Genomic DNA, 21251 nt, shown 5'->3' on the forward strand with positions numbered 1-21251 from the left:
GACCCAAGGCCATTTCAGCAGCTGCAAGTAGAGGACTGGGGAATCAAACCTGGTGCTTCCAGATAAGAGTCTGTGCACTTAACCACTACACCATACCAGCTCAGGAAGAGGAGGAGAAGACCGTAGATTTATACCCCGCCCTTCTCTCTGAATCAGAGTCTCAGAGCAGCTCACAATCTCCTATATCTTCTTCCCCCACAACAGACAGCCTGTGAGATGGGTAAGGCTGAGAGAGCTCTGACAGAAGCTGCTCTTTCAAGGACAACTCCTACAAGATTTTATTTGTTTGTTTGTTTATTTCTATCAATTTATAGCCCGCCCTATCCCGTAATGGGCTCAGGGCGGACTCCAACACGCTAAAACAATCAATAAAACATCCAATCAGTAAAACAGAGTCGAACAATTAAAAAAAAACAATTAAAATTTAAACAAGTTAGACCATTTAACTCAGAGTTAATTTAAAGCGGCAGGAAGTGGTGGGGACACATCAGATTAAGTACAGCTTTAGGTGTCCAGGATGTCAACGGTATTTGCCCGACTTAAGTGATAGCACAGGAAGGGCAATTTGATGGTGTAATAGGTAAGGGCGTCTGGCTGCCTCAGCCATAGGCCTGGCGGAACAGCTCCGTTTTACAGGCCCTCCGGAATGGCGATAATTCCGGCAGGGCTCGAACGTCTACAGGGAGCTGATTCCACCAGGCTGGAGCCAGGGCTGAAAAAGCCCCGGTCGAGGCAAGCCGGATGTCCCTTGGGCCAGGGATGAACATATGAAGCTGCCTTATACTGAATCAGACCTTTGGTCCATCAAAGTCAGTCTTGCCTTCTCAGACTGGCAGCGGCTCTCCAGGGTCTCAAGCTGAGGTTTTTCACACCTGTTTGCCTGGACCCTTTTTGGAGATGCCAGGGATTGAACCTGGGACCTTCTGCTTCTCAAGCAGATGCTCTACCACTGAGCCACAGCCCCATTCATGGCTCTCCAGGGTCTCAAGCTGAGGCTTTCACACCTGTTTGCCTGGACCCTTTTTTGGAGATGCCAGGGATTGAACCTGGGACCTTCTGCTTCCCAAGCAGATGCTCTACCACTGAGCCACAGCCCCATTCATGGCTCTCTAGGGTCTCAAGCTAAGGCTTTTCACACCTGTTTGCCTGGACCCTTTTTGGAGATGCCAGGGATTGAACCGTGGACCTTCTGCTTCCCAAGCAGATGCTCTACCACTGAGCCACCATCCCTCCCCTAAAGATGGTCAAGAGATGTTGATTTGCTGATCGTAATACCCTCCGGGGCTCATGTGGGGAGAGACGGTCCCGCAGGTATGCCGGTCCCAAGCCACGTAAGGCTTCAAACGTCAGTACGAAGACCTTGAAGCGGATCCGGTACTCAATTGGTGGCCAATGCAAATGGCACAGCATCGGCCGACTGCTTGCCTGTACAGGCGATTCAATCAGTAGTCATGCTGCCACATTCTGCACCAGCTGGAGTTTCCGGGTCCGCCTCAAGGGCAAGCCTGCGTAGAGCGAGTTACAGTAGTCCAGCCTGGAAGTGACTGTTGCATGGATCACTGTAGCTAAGTCCCGATGAGCCAGATAGGGTGCTAGTTGCCTGGCCTGCTGAGGTTAACATGAACATATGAAGCTGCCTTCTACTGAATCAGACCCTCTTTGGTCCATCCAAATCAGTATTGTCTGGCAGCAGCTCTCCAGGGTCTCAAGCTTGAGGTTTTTCTTGCCTGGACCCTTTTGAGTTGGAGATGCCGGGGATTGAACCTGGAACCTTCTGCTTACCAAGCAGATGCTCTACCACTGAGCCACAGCCCCATTCATGGCTCTCCAGGGTCTCAAGCTGAGGTTTTTCATGCCTACTTGCCTGGACCCTTTTTAGTTGGAGATGCCAGGGATTGAACCTGGGACCTTCCGCTTACCAAGCAGATGCGCTACCATTGAGCCACCGTCCCTCCCCCTTGAACAGCTGAGGTTTTTCACACCTATTTGCCTGGACCCTTTTTGGTTGGAGATGCTGGGGATTGAACCTGGGACCTTCTGCTTACCAAGCAGATGCTCTACCACTGAGGTGGAAAAAGGCAGATCGTGCAACGGCTGTGATCTGGGCCTCCATAGAGAGGGAGGCATCCAGTATCACTTCCAGACTCCTTACCTTCTGGACTGTCACAAGAGATGCGCCATCCAGGGAGGGGAGCTGGATGCCTGATCTTGACCCCCCACGGTTCATGTACAGGACCTCCGTCTTAGCTGAATTGAGCTTCAGTCGGCTCAGTTGCAACCAACCAGCCACTGTTTCCAATGCCCTGGGTCAGGTGGTCTGGGGTAGAGACTGGGTGGCCATCCATCAACAATTAGAGCTGGGTGTCATCCGCATATTGGTGACAACCCAGCCCGAAACCTCTGGGAAAGGGGGGCGCATATAGATGTTAAACATCATCGGCGAGAGAATAGCTCTCGCTATGGCTAACCCAAGGCCATTCCAGCAGCTGCAAGGAGAGGAGTGGGGAATCAAACCCGGTTCCTGCAGATAAGAGTCCTCAGACTTAATCACTACACCAAATTGGCTCTTCCCACTTGCTTGGAAAACCCCTTGCTTGGGGTCAGTTCTTGAATAGGAAACCACCAAGGAAGACTCTGCAGAGGAAGGCCATGGCCAACCACTTCTGCTTCCCACTTGCCTTGAAAGCCCCTTGCTGGGGTCCATACTTGGAAGGGAGACCACCAAGGAACACTCTGCAGAGGAAGGCCATGGCAAACCACCTCTGCCTCTCACTTGCCTTGAAAGCCCCTTGCTGAGTTGATAGAATGGAGTCCACCTTCCAGTGATGTCAGGGGTGTGTGGCATATGCAAATGCATTGTGCAAATGAGTTGTGATAATGAGCTCTGGCACCTCTTTTTCTACAAAATGACCCCAGTTCCATCTCTCTCTGGCAGCTTGCAGCCATTCACGGGCCTCATCTTGGAACCCTGGGGCTGCCCGATCCCAATCCAGGGACTCTGCCTCTAGCCCAGAGAAATCCAAGTTGGCAGCGAAATGTTCTGAACTTCTTGATTCAGCCCCCTCCGCTGCAGCAGCTTGCAAAGTTTTATCTGCTGTATTTGCTGACATATGTGGTTTCAGTGCTTAACTTCCAGTTCCCCTGTTGTGTCGAGCAGCTGCTTTGCCATCCTCTCCCTCACACTCAGTGTGCCACAACTGACACATTTCTGGGTCATTTCTCTGCTCTAAAAGCGAGCTTGCTTTTCTTCAGGCTGCTCTCTTGTGCTGGTCTAGTTGGAAAAGTTAGAACAGGGATGGCCAAACTGTGGCTCGGGAGTCACATGTTGCTCTTTCACACATATTGTGAGGCTCTCGAAGCCCCCGCCGCCCTGGCTGTCTTGGAGAAGGCAGTTCTCTCTTTATATCACTTCTCCAAGCCAAGCCAGCTGGTGGCTTGGAGAATGCATTTAAAGTTAAAGTTGCTTTCTTTCCACTCCTCTCCCCATCTACTTCCTTCCTTCCTTCCTTCCTTCCTTCCTTCCTTCCTTCCTTCCTTCCTTCCTTCCTTCCTTCCTTCCTTCCTTCCTTCCTTCCTTCCTTCCTTCCTTCCTTCCTTCCTTCCTTCCTTGCCAGTTTGGTATAGTCGTTAAATGCATGAACTCTTATCTGGGAGAACTGGGTTTGATTCCCCACTCCTCCACTTGCAGCTGCTGGAATGGTCTTGGGTCAGCCATAGCTCTCGTGGGAGTTGTCCTTGAAAAGGCAGCTTCTAGGAGAGAGCTCTCAGCTCCACCCACCTCACAGGGTGTCTGTTGTGGGGGAAGGAGATAAAGGAGATTGTAAGCTGCTCTGAGACTCTGATTCAGAGAGAAGGACGGGGTATAAATCTGCGGTCTCCTTCCTTCCTTCCTTCCTTCCTTCCTTCCTTCTTCCTTCCTTCCTTCCTTCCTTCCTTCCTTCCTTCCTTCCTTCCTTCCTTCCTTCCCCTCCCTCCCTCCCTCCCTCCCTTCCTTCCTTCCTTCCTTCCTTCCTTCCTTCCTTCCTTCCTTCCTTCCTTCCTTCCTTCCTTCCTTCCTTCCTTCCGCAAGGCATTCTCCTCTGCTGAAGCCCTTCTCCTTCCTAAATTCTGCCCTTCCCTGCTCCACATCCTCAAATATCCAGGAATTTCCCAGACTGGAGCTGGCAACCCTAAAGTATTGCTATTCAGAAGATGGGCCTGGGTTGTTATCCCCTTTCCCTACGAATTTTGGGGAGTTGTGGAGAGATACTTTAGAATCAGGGCTGGATTAACAATTCAGCCAAGTAGGCACCGGCCTATGAGCCCCCACACCTTTAGGACCCCTGGGCTAGCTTCCCACCACCACCCCCTGGTTTCCCCTCTGCTTGCAGCCCTCCCAGCCTCCACGCACAGCCAGCAACTGAGCTGCTCTTTGCCCGACTTGCCTGGTGCAGTTGCTGCTGGCGTCCTCTCCAAGTTTGCCTCCCTCTGCCTCTCCCCTCAGTTTTGTCGAAGGGGGATCTAATTTAGTACACCTAAAGAAGGTGCCTGCAGGTACATTCACGACTGGCTGAAGTCCCCTAGGAGCCCGACGCCAACATTCGCCCAACAGGATCCCTAGCAGCTCATTCAACGGGGATATTTACATCAGATGAGCGATTGTTCCCGTCTCTGCCGCAAAAAAAAAAAAAAAAGGGGGGGGGGGCTCTTGGTTTATTTTAAGCAGTGTTAAGGCACTTAACTCAACATCCAGTTTGGTGTAGTGGTTAAGTGTGCGGACTCTTATCTGGGAGAACCAGGTTTGATTCCCCACTCCTCCACTTGCACGTGCTGGAATGGCCTTGGGTCAGCCATAGCTCTGGCAGAGGTTGTGCTTGAAAGGGCAGCTGCTGTGAGAGCCCTCTCCAGCCCCACCCACCTCACAGGGTGTCTGTTGTGAGGGGAGAAGACATAGGAGATTGTAAGCCGCTCTGATTCAGGGAGAAGGGCGGGATATAAATCTGCAATTCTTCTTCTTCTTCTTCTTCCTTTTGATTGTGGCAGAGATTTTGAGCCTTCGCTGGAAGAGCACATCCCGGCGTGTAAGTCTTCGCAGTGAAAGACGGTAAGCAGTGGGGTGCTGCAGGGCTCAGTATTGGGTCCCATGCTCTTTAACTTGTTCATTAATGATCTGGAGTTGGGAGTAAGCAGTGAAGTGGCCAAGTTTGCAGATGACACTAAATTGTTCAGGGTGCTGAGAACCAGAGAGGATTGTGAGGCACTCCAAAGGGATCTGTTGAGGCTGGGTGAGTGAGTGTCAACGTGGCAGATGAGGTTCAGTGTGGTCAAGTGCAAAGTAATGCACATTGGGGCCAAGAATCCCAGCTACAAATACAAGTTGATAGGTTGTGAACTGGCAGAGTCTGACCAAGAGAGAGATCTTGGGGTCGTGGTAGATAACTCACTGAAAATGTCAAGACAGTGTGCAATTGCAATAAAAAAGGCCAACGCCATGCTGGGAATTATTAGGAAGGGAACTGAAAACAAATCAGCCAGTATCATAATGTCCCTGTATAAATCGATGGTGCGGTCTCATTTGGAATACTGTGTACAATTCTGGTCACCGCACCTCCAAAAGGATATTATAGCATTGGAAAAAGTGCAGAAAAGGGCAACTAGAATGATTAAAGGTTTGGAACACTTTCCCTATGAAGAAAGGTTAAAACGCTTGGGGCTCTTTAGCTTGGAGAAACGTCGACTGCGGGGTGACATGATAGAGGTTTACAAGATTATGCATGGGATGGAGAAAGTAGAGAAAGAAGTCCTTTTCTCCCTTTCTCACAATACAAGAACTTGTGGGCATTCAATGAAATTGCTGAGCAGTCAGGTTAAAACGGATAAAAGGAAGTCCTTCTTCACAAAGGGTGATTAACATGTGGAATTCACTGCCACAGGAGGTGGTGGCAGCTACAAGCATAGACAGCTTCAAGAGGGGGGTTAGATAAAAATATGGAGCAGAGGTCCATCAGTGGCTATTAGCCGCCGTGTGTGTGTGTGTATTATATATATATATATATATTGGCCACTGTGTGATACAGAGTGTTGGACTGGATGGGCCATTGGCCTGATCCAACATGGCTTCTTTATGTTCTTATGTTGACACGAGTGTATTACTTACGCTAGGTGCAGTTCTCTCCCCACCCCCCATCTCTATCATTTAAGGCAGCGCAAGCGCTTCAGGAATGATTACAGTGCCGCCTACTGGCGAAACGTGATGGGCTCCAGCTGCATCCCGTTGCTACCTATTTTTCATTTTGAGGGATAATTTCTGGGTTTTTAGAGTGTTTTGCGCACCGCTGTAATTTTTTTGAATTCATTTAAGGCATTATTTTTTGGGGAAGCAGAAACAGTAGTGTGCTATTCATTTTGTAGAGAATTTGGAAGCCCTTGAAGGGCACACAGCAGGTAATTTAGAACCCCCCCCCCCTAATTTTTTTTAAATAGTAATTATTAGGAATAATAACTGCATGTTTAATTAATTATCCATGCAAATGGCAGAAGAAGAAGAAGAAGAAGGAGAAGAAGAAGAAGAAGAAGAAGAAGAAGAAGACGAAAGAAAGAAAGAAAGAAAGGAAGGAAGGAAGGAAGGAAGGAAGGAAGGAAGGAAGGAAGGAAGGAAGGAAGGAAGGAAGGAAGGAAGGAAGGAAGGAAGGAAGGAAGGAACCACGGAAATTTTACACAGTATCCACGATTCTCCACACTTTCCAGTTAAGCGGAGGAAATGCTGTTCAAACAAATTGCAAAGATGACCTGATTCCGATGGGAACAAGGGAAAGAAATTTTACCGACAAAAAATAGGAGTGCGTCTTCCAACCCAGAGCTGGCAACCCTGAAAGAAGGGCATCAAAGCCAACGTAGGTGAAGCACTTTGAATTCTGAGGAAAACTGACATATTGTAGTCATATTTTGTAGGAAAATAGGTGGTGGAGCTCATTATCATAATTCATTAGCATATGCTACCCTCCCCACCAGCCGGAAGCAACCTGACTCAAGAAAGGAGAGCCCCGGGCAAGCGAGGCCTGCTTGGGCTGGCTAACGATCCAGCCAGCCCAGCAGGCCTCACTCACCTGGGGCTCTCCTTGGCTGCCCCCCCCCCTCCGCAGTCAAAAGGCCAGCCAGCCACCCACCATCCAAAATCACATAAGAGGTGGAGAAGGGGTGGTGTGGACTTCTCCAGGGGTTAATGAGGGCTGCTGGGGGCGTGGCAAAGCCCCTGGTCACTGGCTGGCTGCCCGCTCTCCTAATCCAGGGATTGTTATGCAGCTGCACCTACTATTCAATGGACAAAGTAGGTAGGTGGGGAGGAGGAAGGGGGGGCCTTCAGAAAGGTTCAGGAGCTGTGCTCCTGTGAGCTCCTGCTGAATTCAAGGCCTGATTGTAGTAAAGCAGTTTTGATTGTAGTAGTCAGTCAGTCAGTCACATTTTATTTGTATCCCGCCCTCCCCGACCAAGCGGCTCAGGGCGGCTAACAGCATAAAATTCAATACATACATTATATAATAAATAACATTTGAAGACAAATTAAAATCCATAAAATTCTAAAAACATTAATACATTTAGTGCTATTCATCGGCAAGTTTACTTGGCAATTTAGTAGTATCAGCTGGTGAAGGCTATTTGGAACAGGATGGTTTTGCAGGCCCTGCGGAATTGTTCAATGTCCCGCAGGGCCCGCATTTCCTCTGGGAGTTGATTCCACAGCTGTGGGGCCAAAACTGAGAAGGCCCGAGTACGGGTACTCTGGAGTCTTACCTCCTTTGGGCCAGGGATAGTCAGCAGGTTCTTCGCTGCTGACCTCAGTGCTCTCTGGGGTTCATTACTACTACTAGCAGTAGATGTAATAACAACAACAGAAAAGCAGTTTCCAACTTCAGCTTGTACACCCAAAGGAGTGGCCCTGTTGGAACAACTTGCTCGTGGAATTTTCCTTTCCTTTCGCCGAGCGTTTTGCAGTTAACTCCACAACCCCTTGCATTCTTATGAAGATTTTCGTCTTCTCTATCTTGCGCTCTTTTGTGACAAAATTCAGAGGAGGAGATAATCTCTCTGGCAGCCTGAATGTGAGAATTGTCCTCGTGGGGGTCTGATCACAGTGCCGGTTATTAACGGAGATGTATCAGGCCTGGAATCTTCCAGCTATACAATTTGCTGCCAGACAGTAAGAGTAGTTATGTCTACACCCAGTGTGTGTGTGTGTGTGTGAGAGAGAGAGAGGGCGAGAGAGAAAGAGAGAACATAAGAGAAACCATGTTGGAACAGGCCAGTGACCCATCCAGTCCAGCACTGGATCCAGCCAGCCTAAGCAGGCTTCGCTCACCTGGGGCTCTCCTTTGCCACCCTCCCCTACAGTCAAAAGGCCAGCAAGACACCCGCCACACAAAATCACATGAGAAGTGGAGAAAGGGTGGCGTGGGCTTCTCCGGGGGTTAATGAGGGCTGCTGGGGGCGTGGCAAAGCTCCTGGTGTCTGGCTGGCTGGCCGCTCTCCTAATCCAGGGATTGTTATGCAGCTGCACCTCCTATTCAATGGACAAGGTAGGTAGGTGGGGAGGAGAAGGGGAAACCCTCAGAAAGGTTCAGGAGCTGCACTGCTGAATTCAAGGCCTGCCTTCGCTGCATCTAATTCAAGCGTAACTTGCCTTCCCAGAACTAAGCCCCCCCCCCCTCCAGATCTGCAGTTTCATAGCACAAGCTGGCTCTTCCAGTACCGATTGGCTGGTGCCCATGTAGTCATTCAGAAACTTCTTCCTTGTTTTTGCAGTTGTGGAAGCAAGGAAAAATACCAGAGAAATGGGATTGGATTATAAAAGTTATGACATGGAGTGAAATGGACAAATTAACAAGAATATTAAGAGACTATGATTTAGAAGTTTTTAAGACGGAGTGGAAAAAGTTTAGAAGGTATAAGGAAAAAGAGTGGAAAATAAAAGGACATTGGACAATTTTTGATAATAATTAAGTTTTAGAAAGAAGAATATAAATTCTTGTTTTAATAGTTAAGGGTACCTTTAATATATTTTTTAAAGTAAATAACACTGGCGGGGGTCAAGTAACGGGGGGGCGGGGTGGGTGGAAAGTAATATATGGGGTAGATAAAAGAATTTTTTAAAGATGTAAGATATAGATATAGATTTATTACCATATGTTACTAATAAAATTGTTTTACCACTAGAAACTTCTTCCTTGTTTTAGAAATGGATATCTGTTTACGGTTATAGATTCAACTTGGGCAGCCGTGTTGGTGTGAAGCGACGGGACAAGGTTTGAGTCCAGCATGAAGGTTCTTTCTACCATATGTGGTGGACTTGTGAAACAGCTAAAATGTTTTGGCAAATGATTCAGCAAGAGATTTCTAAGATTTTGGGATATGAATTCAATAAAGTGGCAGAGACTTTTCTGCTGGGATTACAAATGGAAAAATTTCCAAAAGAAGACAGAACTTTAATATGGTACTTGCTCTCAGCTGCTAGGACATTGTATGCGCAGCTGTGGAAGCAAGAAAAAATACCAGAGAAATGGGACTGGAGTACAAAAGTTATGTCATGGAGTGAAATGGACAAATTAACAAGAAAATTAAGAGACTATGATTTGGAACTTTTTAAGTTGGAGTGGAAGAAATTCAGAAGATACGTAGAAAAAGAGTGGAAAATAAAAGGACATTGGACAATCTTTGATAATGATTAAGGTTTTTAAAATAAGAATATAACTTTTGGGTTTTTTTTCTTTAATAGTTAAGCGTATCTTTAATATTTGTTTCCTTTAAGTAAATAACACTGGCGGGGGTCAAGTAACGGGGGAAGGGGTGGGGGAAAAGTAAGATATGGGGTAGAAAGTTTTTTCTTTTACTTTAAGTTTTTATAAGTTGTAGATATAGTTTTGCTACCATATGTTACTAATAAAAATTGTTTATCCTTGAAAAGTTTGAGTCCCGCGGCACCTTTGAAGGCCGGCGAAGCTTTATTCCGTGCGCTTATACCCAGAATTTTGTGTGCTTATAAACAGAGACCGATTTCCCACTCACCATACGCCGCTCTCGCTTTCCTCTTCCCAGCGGGACTTCCTTCCGATTTCACACTATCTGCCCCGGGGGCTGCAAGTGACGTCAGCGTTTCCACGCAGCAAACAGAAACTGGTTTTTAGAGATTTCTGTTTGCGGCGCAAAAATGCCGACATTACTTGCAGCTCCCGGGGCAGATTGTATGAAATCGGAAGGGAGCCCCGCTGAGAAGAGGAACGCGAGAGCGGCGTAAGGTGAGTGGGAAATGGGTCACGATTAAACTTTATTGGCCTTAAAGGTGCCACTGGATGCACACTTTGTTTATGGCTATGCTCTTCCAAGTCTAAGCTCTTGTGTATATCTTGGGTATATGAAAGCACTGTGGGGAAATTTTGCTGCTCTTGCTTGAGCTCAGCCCCATCTGTTCAGAGACTGATTTCTGGCCCTGCTGTGGAACTGGAAAGGACCTTCCAGTTGCAGCCAACTTACGGTTCTCTCTCGGGAAAGTTTCAAGGCAAGGGATGAACAGAAGTGTCTTACCATGGCTTGTCTCTGTGTAGCAACCCAGGGCAAAGGAGGGCATCGAAGATTTTTAAACAGAGGCTAGCGGGCCATCTGACAGCAATGAGGATCCTGTGAATATAGGCGGAGGGATTTGTGAGTTTCCTGAATTGTGCAGAAGAAGAAGATGATACTGGATTTATATCCCGCCTTCCACTCCGAAGAGTCTCAGAGCGGCTCACAATCTCCTTTCCCTTCCTCCCCCACAACAGACACCCTGTGGGGTACATGAAGATATTGGATTTATATCTCGCCCTCCACTCCGAAGAGTCTCAGAGCTGCTCACAATCTCCTTTCCCTTCCTCCCCCACAACAGACACCCTGTGAGGTAGATGAAGATATTGGATTTATACCCTGCCCTCCACTCCGAAGAGTCTCAGAGCTGCTCACAATCTCCTTTACCTTCCTCCCCCACAACAGACACCCTGTGAGGTAGATGAAGATATTGGATTTATATCCCGCCTCCACTCCAAAGAGTCTCAGAGCGGCTCACAATCTCCATTCCCTTCCTCCCACACAACAGACACCCTGTGAGGTGCGTGGGGCTGGAGAGGGCTCTCACAGCAGCTGCCCTTTCAAGGACAACCTCTGCCAGAGCTATGCTTAACCACTACACCAAACTGGCTCTCCGGGTTGGACTAGATGACCCTGGAGGTCCCTTCCAACTCTGTGATACTGTGATGAGGGGTTTGGCTGAAAGGACTCTCACAGCAGCTGCCCTTTCAAGGACAACCTCTGCCAGAGCTATGGCTGACCCAAGACCATTCCAGCAGCTGCATGTGGAGGAGTGGGGAATCAAACCCGGTTCTCCCAGATAAGAGTCTGCGCGCTTAACCACTACACCAAACTACCCTGCCCTTCTCTCTGAATCAGAGACTCAGAGCGGCTTACATTCTCATATATTGGTTGTGAGCCACCCTGAGCCTGCTTCGGCGGGGACGGTGGGATATAAATCTACAACAGACACCCCCACAACAGACATCCTGTGAGGCAAGTGGGACTGAGAGAGCTTTCCCAGAAGCTGCCCTTTCAAGGACAACTCCTGCAAGAGCTATGGCTGACCCAAGGCCATTCCAGCAGCTGCAAGTGGAGGACTGGGGAATCAAACCCAGTTTTCCCAGATAAGAGTCCGCACACTTAACCACTATACCAAACTGGCTCTTTCAACCATACTTCCGAGGACAACCTCTGCCAGGGCTATAGCTGACCCAAGGCCATTCCAGCAGCTGCAAGTGGAGGAGTGGGGAATCAAACCCGGTTCTCCCAGATAAGAGTCCAAACACTTAACCACTACACCAATCTGGCTCTTGCATGTGAGAGCAGCGTAAAGCTAGTGGGAAATCTGTCTGGGACTTTTCAGTTTAGAAAAGAGATATCTAAGGGTAGGAGGGCGGGGACATGATAGAGATTGATGAAATTACGCATGGGGTAGAAAGAGTTGACAAAGAGAAGGGTTCCCTCCTCTCTCAAAATACTAGAACTCCATGGCTTCCCATAATGCTGAAAGGCAGAAGGCTCAGGACAGACAAAAGGAAATATGGCTTTACACAGAGAGCGATTTGCATGCGGAATTCACTGCCAGAGGATGTCACGATGGCCACAGGAGCAAACAGTTTTAAAAGTGGGTTAGATAGATTCATGGTGGATAAGTCTATCAATGACTGTTCGCTCTGGCGGTTGAGGAGAACATCCACATTCAGAGGCACAAATCCTCAAAATCCCAGAGCCAAGAGGCAACACTGGGTGAAGGCTTGAGCCTCTGTCTTGTTGATTGTCCAGAGGAACGGGTTGGCCCTTGTGTGAAATGGGATACTGTACTACATGGACCACTGGTCTGATCTATCTGGGCTCTTCTTATGTTCTTCTAAAGGCCTCAGCTTTTGTGCCCTGTTGTTGGTTCTTCAGAGGAAGAAGAAGAATTGCAGATTTATACCCCGCCCTTCTCTCTGAATCAGAGACTCAGAGCAGCTTACGATCTATATCTTCTCCCCCACAACGGACACCCTGTGAGGTGGGTGGGGCTGAGAGGGCTCTCCCAGCAGCTGCCCTTTCAAGGACAACCTCTGCCAGAGCTAAGGCTGACCCAAGGCCATTCCAGCAGCTGTAAGTGGAGGAGTGGGGAATCAAACCCGGTTCTCCCAGATAAAGGGTCCATGCACTTAACCACTACACCAAACTGGAACTGAGTGACGATTGTGTAAGACACGATGCTGGACTAGAAGGATCACAGGTCTGATCCAGCAGGACTCTTCTGATGTTCTTATGAAGGCCTTGGCCTCTGTGCCCTATTGTTGGTCCTCCAGAAGAACTGACTGGCCACTGTGTTAGACAGAATGCTGTACTAGATGGACCACTGGTCTGATCCAGTTGGGCTCTTCTTATGTTCTTCTGAAGGCCTCAACTTTTGTTCCCTACTGTTGGCCCTTCAGAGGAACTGGTCAGTCCCTGTGTGAGACAGGATGCTGAACTAGAAGGACCACTGGTCTGATCCAGCAGGACTCTTCTGATGTTCTTATGAAGGCCTTGGCCTCTGTTCCCTATTGTTGGTCCTCCAGAAGAACTGGCTGGCCACTGTGTGAGACAGGATGCTGTACTAGATGGACCACTGGTCTGATCCAGTTGGGCTCTTCTTATGTTCTTCCAAAGGCCTCAACGTTTGTGCTCTGTTGTTGAGCTTCCAGAGGAACTGGTCAGTCCCTGTGTGAGACAGGATGCTGAACTAGAAGGACCACTGGTCTGATCCAGCAGGGCTCTTCTGATGTTCTTATGAAGGCCTCGGCCTCTGTGTCCTGTTGTTGGCCCTCCAGAGGAACTGGTTGGCCACTGCGTGAGACAGGAGGCTGGACTAGAAGGACTTGAAGGCTCTTCTTATGATCTTATGGCTTCCTTGTTGGTCTCCCATCCAAATATTCACCAGGACCGACTCTGCTTAGCTTCCAAGGTCTGATGAAATCAGGCCAGCCTTTGGGTCATCCAGGACAAGGCTCTGTCGTACCTGCCTCAAAACCTCCAGCCGTGCAACAAGCTACTTGGCAAATGGGTTTCCTAATCTGCCACAGTGAGTGGGATCAGATCCACTAATGGCCTTCTAGTCCCCTTTGATATCCTTTGCGACTTTATCTCGCTGTCTGTTCTGCTGACGCTAGGCAACAATGGAAAGCAATTTCTGGTACCATCAGGACACAGAGACAGATGGAGCTTGGGCTCTGTTCCCCGATGTGTGCGTCTGGGAAGAAATGTGATTCTTCAGCAAGAGATTGTTTCAAGTGAAGCTGTTTCTTCCCACCAGGGAACCGAACGCTGGTGGCCCCAGTCCAATCCTCAACAAATTGCCTTTGTTCTACCAATTAATTTAGCCTCCTACTTAGCGCGCCACAAATGCATAATTAGCTCTGAAATGAGAGCAGGGGGGTGGGAAATGTTATTCTGAAAAGGGGCATGAAAATACCCTAAAGAGATGTTCGGGCGGGCTTTACCCAATACTCCATCATCTCCGTTCCAGCTTTAATTACCACAGAAGCGGCCTCGTTTAAAGCTGTTTTATGGAGCAGGACTTCCCTACAATTAAGGAAAGTGTGCAAAAAGGCTCCCAAGGAGGATCTCTGCATGAAGGGGATAGAACTCAAGGTCTCAGAGAGCCAGTTCGGTGTAGTGGTTAAGCACGCAGACTCTTATCTGGGAGAACCAGGTTTGATTCCCCACTCCTCCACTTGCACCTGCTGGAATGGCCTTGAGTCATCCATAGCTCTCGCAGGAGTTGTCCTTGAAAGGGCAACTTCTGTCGGAGCTCTCTCAGCTGCACCTACCTCACAAGGTGTCTGTTGCGGGGGGAGAAGATATAGAAGAAGAATTGAAGAATTGCAGATTTACACCCCGCCCTTCTCTCTGAATCAGAGACTCTGAGCGACTTACAATCTACTATATAGGGTATAAATTTGCAGTCTTCTTCTCAGGGTGGTGGCAAGATGGGAGTCCTTGTGGTTGCTATCTCCGGGTTGGGAAATACTTAGACATTTGAGGAGTGGATCCTGAGGAGGCCAAGGTTTGGGGAGGGGAGGGACCACTGTAGAGTATAATGCCATAATGTCCACCTTCCAAACAGCCAATTTCTCCAGGGGAAATGATCTCTCTCACCTGGAGATCGGCTGTAATGCCAGGAGATCTCCAACCACCGCCTGAAGGTTATACAGAAAGAGATGGCTCTACAGAAAAATGATACTGTAACAAAAGGAAAAAACTGTATAAAAGTAAGAACATAAGAGAAGCCATGTCGGCTCAGGCCAATGGCCCATCCAGTCCAACACTCTGTGTCACAGAAGAACATAAGAGAAGCCATGTTGGATCAGGCCAGTGGCCCATCCAGTCCAACACTCTGTGTCACAGAAGAACATAAGAGAAGCCATGTTGGATCAGGCCAGTGGCCCATCCAGTCCAACACTCTGTGTCACAGAAGAACATAAGAGAAGCCATGTTGGATCAGGCCAGTGGCCCATCCAGTCCAACACTCTGTGTCACAGAAGAACATAAGAGAAGCCATGTTGGATCAGGCCAGTGGCCCATCCAGTCCAACACTCTGTGTCACAGAAGAACATAAGAGAAGCCATGTTGGATCAGGCCAGTGGCCCATCCAGTCCAACACTCTGTGTCACAGAAGAACATAAGAGAAGCCATGTTGGATCAGGCCAGTGGCCCATCCAGTCCAACACTCTGTGTCACAGAAGAACATAAGAGAAGCCATGTTGGATCAGGCCAATGGCCCATCCAGTTCAACACTCTGTGTCACACAGTGACCCAAAAAAAGCCGCAAACAAACCAAGTGCCATCAAGAGGTCCACCAGTGGGGCTAGAAGCCCCCTTCTGCACCACCACACCCCAAGCACCAGAATACAGAGCATCACTGCCCCAGACAGAGTTCCAACAATACGCTGTGGCTAATAACCACTGATGGACCTCTGCTCCAGATGCTTGTCCAATCCCCTCTTGAAGCTGTCTGTGGCAGTGACAGCTTCAAGAGGGCTGAGAGGGCTCTCGCAGCAGCTGTCCTTTCAAGGACTGAAAGAAGGGCAGGGTATAAATCCGCGAAACCTTCACTGTGGCAGTGAATTCCACACGTTAATCATCCTTTGGGTGAAGAAGGACTTCCTTTTATCTCTTCTAACCCCACTGCTCAGCAATTTCATTGAGGGCCCACGAGTTCTTGTATTGTGAGAAAGGGAGAAAAGTACTTCTTTCTCTACCTTCTCTGTCCCATGCATAATCTTATAAACCTCTGTCGAGTAACAACTGTTGATCCAAGTAAGAACCTAAGAGAAGCCATGTTGGATCAGGCCAATGGCCCATCCAGTCCAACACTCTGTGTCACAGAAGAACATAAGAGAAGCCATGTTGGATCAGGCCAATGGCCCATCCAGTACAACACTCTGTGTCACAGAAGAACATAAGAGAAGCCATGTTGGATCAGGCCAATGGCCCATCCAGTCCTACACTCTGTATCACAGAAAAACATAAGAAAAGCCATGTTGGATCAGGCCAGTGGCCCATCCAGTCCAACACTCTGTGTCACATAAGAGAAGCCATGTTGGATCAGGCCAGTGGCCCACCTAGTCCAACAGAAGAACATAAGAACATAAGAGAAGCCATGTTAGATCAGGCCAATGGCCCATCCAGTCCAACATTCTGTGTCACACAGCGGCCAAATATATATATATATATATATATATATATATATATATATATATACACACACACACACACTGTGGCTAATAGCCACTGATGGACCTCTGCTCCATATTTTTATCTAACCCCTTCTTGAAGGTGGCTATGCTTGTGGACGCCACCACCTCCTGTGGCAGTGAATTCCACATGTTAATCACCCTTTGGGTGAAAAAGTACTTCCTTTTATCCGTTTTAACCTGTCTGCTCAGCAATTTCATCGAATGCCCACGAGTTCTTGTATTGTGAGAAAGGGAGAAAAGTACTTCTTTCTCTACTTTCTCCATCCCATGCATTATCTTGTAAACTTCTATCATGTCACCCCTCAGTCGACGTTTCTCCAAGCTAAAGAGCCCTAAGCGTTTCAACCTTTCTTCATAGGGAAGGTGTTCCAGCCCTTTAATCATTTTAGTTGCCCTTTTCTGAACTTTCTCCAATGCTATAATATCCTTTTTGAGGTGCGGCGACCAGAACTGCACACAGTACTCCAAATGAGACCGCACCATCGATTTATACAGAGGCATTATGATACTGGCTGATTTGTTTTCAATTCCCTTCCTAATAATTCCCAGCATGGCGTTGGCCTTTTTTATTGCAAACGCACACTGTCTTGACATTTTCAGTGAATTATCTACCATGACCCCAAGATCTCTCTCTTGGTCTGTCTCTGCCAGTTCACACCCCATCAACTTGTATTTGTAGCTGGGATTCTTGGCCCCAATGTGTATTACTTTGCACTTGGCCACATTGAACCGCATCTGCCACGTTGACGCCCACTCACCCAGCCTCAACAGATCCCTTTGGAGTTCCTCACAATCCTCTCTGGTTCTCACCACCCTGAACAATTTAGTGTCATCCGCAAATTTGGCCACTCCACTGCTCACTCCCAACTCTAAATCATTTATGAACAAGTTAAAGAGGATGGGACCCAGTACCGAGCCCTGCGGCACCCCACTGCTTACCGTCCTCCACTGCGAAGACTGCCCATTTATACTCACTCTCTGCTTCCTATTACTCAGCCAGTTTTTGATCCACAAGAGGACCTGTCCTTTTACTCCATGACTCTCAAGCTTTCTAAGGAGCCTTTGATGAGGAACTTTATCAAAAGCTTTCTGGAAGTCAAGGTAAACAACATCTATCGGGTCTCCTTTGTCCACATGTTTGTTCACCCCCTCAAAGAAATGTAACAGGTTAGTGAGGCAAAAGAACAAAAGAGAAGCCATGTTGGATCAGGTCAATGGCCCATCCAGTCCAACACTCTGTGTCACAGAAGAACATAAGAGAAGCCATGTTGGATCAGGCCAATGGCTTATCCAGTCCAACACTCTGTATCACACAGTGGCCAATACACACACACACAGTGGCTGATAGCCACGGATGGACCTCTGCTCCATATTTTTATCCAATCTCCTCTTGAAGTCTTGGCTTGCTACTCTATATTTTGAAACAAACAATTTATTATCCATATTACTGACAAAAAACACTGCACACAAGATGCCAGATTTTAACAACATTGGCAAAGTTACAATAGAGGGTTGATGTTACAGCACCAGCAATGGATGGCCTGGGTAACTATCCATTTCATTCGCCTTCTTCAGGCTGCAGTACACGAGGTAAAGCCTTGAATTCAGTAATGGAATACCCCATATTTCCTTCAAATTTATATTTGGACACTCTCCAGCTTTTACGATTGTTGCATGGACAATTGCAGTTGGAGCCTCAGGGATCAACAAGTCTTCCATTAGGGGTTACCCTGTGTCAGATTCAAAAGGTCTCTGTGCTAAGCTCTCCTCAGAGCGAAGAAAGAAGGACGCGGCCTCTGACCAGCTGGCTCTGAAGCGGAAGAGGGCTGGGGAAGGGGCGGGCCAAGCATTATTTCTTCACTTTGATTGGAGCAAAGAAAGAACGCATAGCCCACCCCTTGCCCTGCCCTCTCCCACTTCAGAGGGAGCTAGGAAGAAGAAGAAGATGGTGATATTGGATTTATATCCCACCCTCCACTTCAAATCTCAGAGACTCAGAGGGGCTTACAATCTCCTATATCTTCTCCCCCCACAACAAGAGATACCCTGTGAGGTGGGTGGGGCTGAGAGGGGTCTCCCAGCAGCTGCCCTTTCAAAGACAACCTCTGACAGAGCTATGGCTAACCCAAGGCCATTCCAGCAAGTGCAAGTGGAGGAGTGGGGAATCGAACCCAGTTCTCCCAGAGAAAAGTCGGCGCACTTAACCACTACGCCAAACTGGCTCTCTTCCTTCTTTCTTCGCTCTGAGCCTCATCCTTCTTTCTTTGCTCTGAGCAATCAGAACAAAGAAAGGATGACACCGAGGACCCTATGAAGAAAGGTTAAAACGCTTGGGGCTCTTTAGCTTGGAGAAACATCGACTGTGGGGTGACATGATAGAGGTTTACAAGATAATGCATGGGATGGAGAAAGTAGAGAAAGAAGTACTTTTCTCCCTTTCTCACAATACAAGAGCTCGTGGGCATTCGATGAAATTCCTGAGCTGTCAGGTTAAAACGGATAGAAGGAAGTACTCCTTCACCCAAAGGGTGATTAACATGTGGAATTCACTGCCACAGGAGGTGGTGGCAGTTACAAGCATAACCAGCTTCAAGAGGGGGTTAGATAAAAAATATGGAGCAGAGGTCTGTCAGTGGCTATTAGCCATAGTGTGTATGTATATGTATATATAATTTTTTTGGCCACTGTGTGACACAGAGTGTTGGACTGGATGGGCCATTGGCCTGATCCAACATGGCTTCTCTTTTGTTCTTCTGTTGGACTAGATGGGCCACTGGCCTGATCCAACATGGCTTCTCTTATGTTCTTCTGTGACACAGAGTGTTGGGCTGGACGGGCCATTGGCCTGATCCAACATGGCTTCTCTTTTGTTCTTCTGTTGGACTAGATGGGCCACTGGCCTGATCCAACATGGCTTCTCTTATGTTCTTCTGTGACACAGAGTGTTGGACTGGATGGGCCATTGGCCTGATCCAACATGGCTTCTCTTTTGTTCTTCTGTTGGACTAGATGGGCCACTGGCCTGATCCAACATGGCTTCTCTTATGTTCTTCTGTGACACAGAGTGTTGGACTGGATGGGCCATTGGCCTGATCCAACATGGCTTCTCTTATGTTCTTATGTGACACAGAGTGTTGGACTGGATGGGCCATTGGCCTGATCCAACATGGCTTCTCTTATGTTCTTATGTGACACAGAGTGTTGGACTGGATGGGCCATTGGCCTGATCCAACATGGCTTCTCTTATGTTCTTCTGTGACACAGAGTGTTGGACTAGATGGGCCACTGGCTTGATCCAACATGGCTTCTCTTATGTTCTTGTGTGACACAGAGTGTTGGACTGGATGGGTCACTGGCCTGATCCAACAGGGCTTCTCTTATGTTCTTCTGTGCCACAGAGTGTTGGACTGGATGGGCCACTGACCTGATCCAACATGGCTTCTCTTATGTTCTTATGACCAGGGCTGGTGTGAGTGGGGATGGAGAGGGGGCGCCCACCCCTGCGCCAAGGTGGCACTCTAGACGGCCACCTACCTCACCTACTCCCACGCGCCGGCCCTATCGGTCTGATCCAGCAGGGCTCTTCTGATGTTCTTTTCCCACCTTTGCTAATGGTCATGCTTCAGCACATGGGGAACAGCGAGGGGGGGCTCTCGGTGGCCTCTCCCCAGTCCCTAGGGACCCCTGGGATATCCTCCCCCATCTATCCTTTCCTCCCACTGTAAACCCCCCTCCCCGTTGCTAGCACTTGAATCGCATTAACGCAGCTATGCAAGTGAGTGTTTTCAGCGAAGAGGCTTGGCTGTGCAAGGGAAGTGCGAGCACAACCTAATTGTGCAAGCTCATTACTGGGCATTCAACGAACTCTGCAGAAGGCAGGCGAGGGCCTGCTCGCTTTCCTGCAGCGCGTATCTGTGCTCCTCCCCCCCCCTCCCCAAGGGAACTGCTTAAGCGCTTCACACTTCCCTTCCTCCCGCCTGCAATGCAGCCACCGCTGGGATTTCTGCTCCGTGTCCGTATTCCCAAATCGTTTAGAGGGAGAAATATACTTGCCATCGGCTCCTGGGAAGGCAGAAATGTGCAGAGCGGCCTCAGGAATGGGAAGCGGGATGAGCCAATAATAGTGTTGAAGGTCCCAGGGGCCATTTAGGAAGGGCGGCTGCGCACATGATTGGTGGACGGCAGCACCTACACAGGTTGGCCCTTCCACTAGGCAAAGTAGGCATTTGCCTAGAGCGCCAGCCCTGGGAGGGTGCGCCAGATTAGGCATCCCCCACCTTTTTGTTTGAAAACATTCACTGCTGAGCACTAGCTAGGAGTCCCTAACAGCTCTGGGTGGAGAAATACCTGGAGATGCGAGGGCTGGAGCTTGGAGAAGGTTGGCCTTGGTGGGGACTTCAGCCAGCTACCATGCCATACATTCCCCCTCCAAAGCAGCCATTTTCTCCAGAGGAACTGATCTCTGTTGCCTGGAGAGCGATTGCAATAGCTGGATATCTCCTGGTCCCACCTGGAGCTTGGCAACCCTAGTTGTACCAGGATGTAAGTACCTCTGCTGATTTAAATGGTTGGTTTCTTCGGGGTTTTGTGTGTGTGCGCACACACCTGGAAGTTGTAGTGACAATTCATCTGTTTTTGAAAATTGGTTATCGGGAGGGGGGGCACCAGAAAGAAGCCTTGCCTAGGGCACCTGATAGTCTGGGGCTGGCCCGATCAATACACCTGAAATGCCCACGGAATTCACTGCGGAAGACAGGCGCGTTGGCCAAGAGGGAGCTGTCCAGTGCTGAAAATCAAGGCAATCCTTCTGGGATTGGTACCCGAGACAAAGGACCAAATGAAAGATGATGGAGGTCCATGAAGATGCTCCAGCTAGGGGTGGCCAGACTGTGGCTCGGGAGCCACATGTGGCTCTTTCACACATATTGTGTGGCTCGCAAA

General features: G+C 48.6%; 1 non-coding gene across 1 annotated transcript; it reads right to left on the reverse strand.

Moving 5' to 3' along the window:
- Positions 1-892: 892 nt before the first annotated feature.
- TRNAL-GAG (transfer RNA leucine (anticodon GAG)) lies at positions 893-964 on the reverse strand. The gene has a single exon. It is a non-coding gene; the product is annotated as a tRNA-Leu (tRNA).
- Positions 965-21251: the final 20287 nt, after the last annotated feature.

Source organism: Heteronotia binoei, chromosome 14 (assembly GCF_032191835.1).
Source record: "Heteronotia binoei isolate CCM8104 ecotype False Entrance Well chromosome 14, APGP_CSIRO_Hbin_v1, whole genome shotgun sequence".
In the NCBI taxonomy this organism is placed as follows: Eukaryota; Metazoa; Chordata; class Lepidosauria; order Squamata; family Gekkonidae; genus Heteronotia; species Heteronotia binoei.